General features: G+C 42.8%; 1 pseudogene; it reads right to left on the bottom strand.

Annotated features, from left to right (window-relative positions):
• Nucleotides 1-3,653: 3,653 nt before the first annotated feature.
• On the bottom strand, nucleotides 3,654-5,885 carry LOC136488486 (uncharacterized; annotated as a pseudogene).
• Between the last annotated feature and the right edge of the window lie 297 nt (nucleotides 5,886-6,182).

Below are 6,182 nucleotides of genomic sequence, written 5' to 3'. Positions count from 1 at the left end.
GGAATTTAATTCCTATATTCTTCACCTTAATCTTTATGTTCCAAGTTCCCAACAATCTTTTTATATGCTCCAAATACTTTATTTGGGTTCATCAGGTTCCAAAGTGTCTCCGGGAAATTTTCCCCAAATTTTCGGAGGTCTCGGAGTATTTTTCGTGGCTTAAATATTAATTCTGGACTTTTCTAGAATTATTTTATCCATGAAATTAATTGATTTCGAAAATAATAAATCTCTCATTTATCCCAACGCTCAAAGCCCATGTGCAATAATCCTAATAAGTCCTAAAGGCCCATGCATTTATTTACTAATAGGCTTTAATGATTATTTAGGGCCCATTAGTAAATATGGAGGGTGCAACATCAATTAGTACCATATCGCTAGTTGACGTGGATATGGGGAGTTTTTCTTCCTATATATATCAACCAACCCCTTGGGCAAAGCACACCAAAACTACCATATGGGGAGCCCCTAGTTTAGGAAATCCCTCGTGTAGTAAATAATATTTTTCTTCTCTTTCTCTCGCCGTCGCCGTAGCTGTCACCGTCGCTGTCGCCGTTGCCGTCGCCGCCGCGCTGCCTGACGCCGTAGACCCGCCGCTCCCTGGCTGGCAAGACAACAGAGCCAAGCCCTACCGAGAAGCCCGGTCCTAAAGGCCTGAAGCATCGTCAGCTGTCGTGGCTGTTTTCCGTCACCGGTGAGACCCTCTGCATGTTCCTCTCTCTCTAATTTTCTTTTACGTGTTGTCTTTGGAGCATCATCAGTATACGTAGCTTTCTGTTGCCAACCGTCCCGTGTCTATGAGCCTACGCTAGCGCACAGCTTCTCATGCTAGAGCCGTCGTCGATCGTTGCTTGCTGCTGCTTCCAGATTACCAAGCAAGCTGTTCATCCATCCATACGCTGCTGCTTATCCCGTTGCCTTGCAAGCACGTACGCCTGCATGCTCCCAACTCAAGCGCCATGCATGCATATATATATATATATATATATATCTATATATATATGGAAAATTTTTCGTACTTCTATATACACACACGAGCAATCCATCCATGCACTATGGCAGAAACAGCCGGCCATGGCTGCAGCCGACCTACTGCTTCCCTGCCTTGCAAACCTGGTTTGCTTTGCGTTCCGTCCCTTGACTTCCTACTGCAACATATGCAAACCTTCAAGCAAATAGCACCGTGCATGTATGTCAATAATGCAAGCTAGCAAGCGCCAAGGATGACAAGTATGTTAGCTTAGCAACGTAATCTTCTATCCGGAAGCGAAGGTTCCCCATGTAAGCATGTATATCCTTTATATTTTGGTTAAGCTCTTGATGCCGTGCACGTGCCCTGCTCCAGTTAGCTGTTCCAATTAGCTTGATGACATCACATGACATCACGTATATGTTTTATGGCCGTTTTCTTATAGAAAAACAAATCCAACAATACTATACAAATACACCACTTACAATCAATAATAGATCTCCACCGTTTCTTCGTTCTAACTCCGATTTGATCCGTTCAACTTGCGTTAGGTTCGTAATTTCATAATCTACGTGTTTACACTACTGTTCAGTATGTTTTTAACTTTTAAAATTCGTGATTAGATTTAATCTAATATTTGACTAAAAGAAATCTTATTTAAATCATATCTTCTGCGTCTTAGATTCGTTTTAGTCTATTCAAGTTGCGTTGGATTCATAGCATCAAGATCTACGCGTTAGTAACGGTGTTTATCATGTCACTAATACTGGAATTTCATGGTTTGAATCATATCTTAAATAACAATTATGCAACTGGATTTTATAAATAGAATATGATTTGTTTCACTTTAGTTAAATCAAATCTAAATTTGACTTAAATTATAATCTCTATAAAATATCTTATATATGTTTTTATACCATTAAGACACATAAAGCTAACAGTTTTATGAGTAAATCTATCGATAGTTGTATCATTTTAATCGTAGCTTCGATTAGCGTGTTTTTCGCGTCTATGTGTTCGTAGTGAGACGTAGATTCGTTTTCCGAACTTTTCATCTTGATTTTATGTTTGGTGTATTGTTCTAATTTGGATCTATTGTTTGCTTCGTGTATGATTGTACGGATGTTTGTGTGGTGTTTTATGATTACGTCCAGTCGGTGAGATATACGTGGTGATCAAAAGAAGAAGAAGAACGTTGAAGATTAAAGCTTACCGAAGGATCGGTGTTTAAGGCAAGTATAGCATGGGATCATCCTTGTTGTCCTATTCACCTTTAATCATTTAATTCATACTGCATGTATCTACCTTGACTACCACTAAGGATATCCTAGTCTTTTGTTCTTGTACCTTGATTCCTATTGGGTATTGCATTGGGTAGCTTTGCTAGTGCTCAACTACAACCATGATCTTGTAACTTGACTAATGGAATATGCAATAAACATTAAAAGATGTTTTTTAGCAACATGGAACAAGGGGGCTAGAGCATTGGGCTGTTTTATGGTGCTCTAGATTCCTCTCCCTAAGGACTTATCTGTAAGTGATCATCCGGGACTTACAGTACAGCTGTGGGGGCTACATGGCTCTGGCTTTAGCTCAGTATGAGGACCTTTTCTAGCTTGTTAGTGGTTACCCTTGTGGCGCAAGAGGGGTGTGTTCCGGGTTGGATATAGTGCGGCCTCTGTCCGTCAGTGTATAGGCTGCGCGTCATTGTGCCTGTCGGAAGGGGAGCTCTACATTCGTAGGCCACAGAAACCTAGCGGCCCTAACTTGTTAGACGAACCTTTGAAAGGCTTCATAGTGAACCCTGCCGACCTTCCTTGGTAGTGGGTCAAGAGGCTGATCACCTCGGGCGAAAGGGTAAATCACGACTCACAGTGAAAGTGTACAACCTCTACAGAGTGTAAAACTGGTATATCAGCCGTGCTCACGGTCACGAGCGGCCTTGGAACCCTTATGGAATAGATGATGAACACAGATGATACTGATGATGAAGATGCTCACTAATGGTTAATTGTTTATGCTATTCATTATTCATGTTTACCTGATCATGTGTTTATGGGCTTATGACAAACTTGTTGCTACTCAATTGCTAAAATCATGACTCATTAAAAGCTAATCGCAGTTAAACCAGTGTCAGCCTTTTGAGCCTCATGAACCCCATGTTATATTTGTTGAGTACGACATGTACTTACGCTTGTTTTATTTTCAATTATTTGGATAAAAATCCCGGATGGGTACCAGATTGCTAGAGTTTGGAGAAATTAGGCTCGTGATCAACCAGTCAGTTGTCCCTGTGGATTTGGAGTCTTCACCTGAAGATCGGAGTTGTCGTTCCACTATCTATACTCTGAGGTTATATCCTTTATACTAATACGATATGTATTTAAGCGTTGTCTTTTGATATTACCATTATTTGTAGCTATATGTGAGATTTGACTTCCTGGGCTCACATATGGTGTGTATCTGGTTTTGTTCTTAAAACCGGGTGCTACAGCCTCGCTAGAAGTAGGTGGTCCTCAATGTCGTGGCATGTAATTATCATTTCTGTGTAGCCACTCTGTGGGCTCTGATGACTTGTCATTTTCCAGTACAGTTGATAATCCAGTTCCAAAATTTGAACCTTGACATATGAACGGAGGTTCATGACATATCAGGCATGGAGGAAATGCATAAGTTGAAGATATTACTCACCTGCGTTTGAGGATGCCGGCACTATTTGAGACACAATAGAGGTGGTGCTAATATCTTGCAATGCAGCCTTCTTCCATGCTCAGCATTCTCGTTGTTTCCTATTAATCTCTTCCCTTTGTTCATCGGTCATCTTAGCTCTTCGTTTCCATTGTTCTGCGTTCCTTTCTTCCCTCTTAGCATTAGCAATGTCTGTAGGTCTCGTTTGTGGGGCCAGGCATATATTTATGTCATTTATAAAAATTGTTTTTATTATAGTATGATAGTAGAGATTAAAAGAATGTTACTTTTACACAATAAAGTCAAAATATACTAGGGTCATCTTTGCCGGTGACCACAGATAGTGCACTGCCGCTTATGGTCGCTGTGCCAATGCCAACATGGCTATGATTCCCGTGTTCATCTGGTGGGATATTTTCCTTCTCCAATATAATTGCGGTGTTTTGGTCCATCTTGGAGCAATTAGTACATGCATATATTTGTGTCCTTTATACAAATGTAACATGCGCTAGGATTAATCATGAGGGTTAATGGTGTAAATGGAAGTAACGAAGAGATTAAGTACCCGTGGGTGATGATGTTGGCACTGTTTCAGTGAAAGCACAGGAAGTGGTTCCAATTTGGGATCCAGCCTTCTTCCGTGCTCGGTACTCACGTTATCTCCTATTAATCTCTTCCCTTTGTTCGCTGGACATCTCAGCTTGCCGCTTCCGTTGCTGCATGTTCCTTTCCTCCATCTTTCGCGAGGCCTCATCATCTATGTTGAGTGTTTGGACATATATAGGATATCAGTACGGCATCATAAAAAAATGCTGCATACATACATATTGAAAGCATACCTCTGATGTTGGTGGTATCGCTTAGCGCATCACGTGTATCTCTTGGCGTAGACATTGTCAGGTACCTGCGATGACAATTATCATTTTATCTTGAATTTTTTAGCGAACTACTGTACACATCTTATTAGCAGTAGAATTTTGAGTGAGTTGTCTTAGTTGGAAGATGGTAAGCAGCAGCTTTGATGAAGCACAGACACATCTTATTAGCTGGAGAACCAGGGAATATATATCAATTTCAAGTGATTTGCTGGAAATCCAGCTATGGGCGGGTCTAAACTATCCGGAATGCTAATTTGGGGGAAGAAATTTTGTAGTTAAACCAAACTTGTTCATTCACTTTCCTACGCTACCCAAGCAGTTAGAATGGCAACACAAATTTCTGATACAAAACTAAAAAATGAAAGGAACAAGCTAATACATAGGATGAACAAGATTTCACTTGTCCGTAGCTGTTGCCGGACAGGTAATAGTGATGAGCTGAGGTTGTGCTAACTGAAGGCACTCACTGTCGATTGCTGCGAACTGAAGGCAAGAAATTCTTTATCTCCTACTGTTTTCTGCAAAAGTTAATTATGTAGGGGTCTTCAGTTTTTTTCTTTACCGTGCTTGTGACCTGCAACTAATCCATAAAAATCACGACGGTTCTCTAGGCCCTAGCTGGAAGATGGTAAGCAGCAGCACATAGCTGGAAGATGGTAAGCGCAAGCAGGCTTGCACGGGCACACTACAGTTCAGTCTCGTGAGCAAACCTGGAGTGATGGCGGCGACGCCGGAGCCGGAGTTGTGGCCGGCCAGCAAGGATCTTCAGCTGGCCAGTCCCTAGATGCAGCCGGGCCGCACTACACCACAACACCACATCACCGTCAGACATCTTATGCTAAAAATTATTTTTATCGATGGATGATCTGTCGCTAAAGATAACTCATAGATCATATGTCACTATTCCTCCTTTACCGATTCATTGTCTATCGCTATAGGTACGATCAAAATGGGTACATCGTCAATCTATCTGTCACTAAAAAAATGGGCCCCATGCCCAGCTCACGCACCCCTCCACCAGGGTTCTTGGCCTGTGTGTTTGTCGCGGCGCCGGGGTTGTGGCCGGCCAACCAGAAGTAGCTTATGCCACTAGGGTTCATGGGCTGCGATCGCGCTGCTGCACGCTGCTGATGTGGCCTGCGATCGGCGTGATGGCGGGCAGCATGATTCCACAGCGTGACGGTGGGCAGCAGGTTCGCTGCTGCACGAAGCTTCCGCGTCCACCGAAGAGGATGGATATTGGTGCCAGTGTTGCACGCTGCTGCTGTGGCCTGCGACCAGCACGACGGCGGGCAGCAGGGTTCGTCAGCGTGGCGGCAGGCAGCAGGTTCCTCGGCCTCTTGTGGCATGCGATGGGCATGGCAGCGGCACAATGGGCAAGGCGGTTTTCCACGGGTGTTCCTTTTTTGTTTTTTTTTCATTCGGTGATGAATCCTTGACTGCAGGACAATGTTCCTTTTCTTTTTTTTATTGGGTGAATCCTTGATTGCAGGATCGGTGATTCCTTGATTGCGGGATTTGATGCACGAGTAGAGAAACGACTTTTGATCCACTTTGAAATTTGGCTTTAGTCCTAGTATTTTTCACACCCGGGACTAGAGAAACCTTTAGTCCCGGTTGGTAGCTCCAACCGGAACTAAAGGTCC

The sequence above is a fragment of the Miscanthus floridulus genome, chromosome 10 (genome assembly GCF_019320115.1).
Source record: "Miscanthus floridulus cultivar M001 chromosome 10, ASM1932011v1, whole genome shotgun sequence".
Classification (NCBI taxonomy): Eukaryota; Viridiplantae; Streptophyta; class Magnoliopsida; order Poales; family Poaceae; genus Miscanthus; species Miscanthus floridulus.
This window is presented reverse-complemented; position numbering and strand designations above follow the sequence as displayed.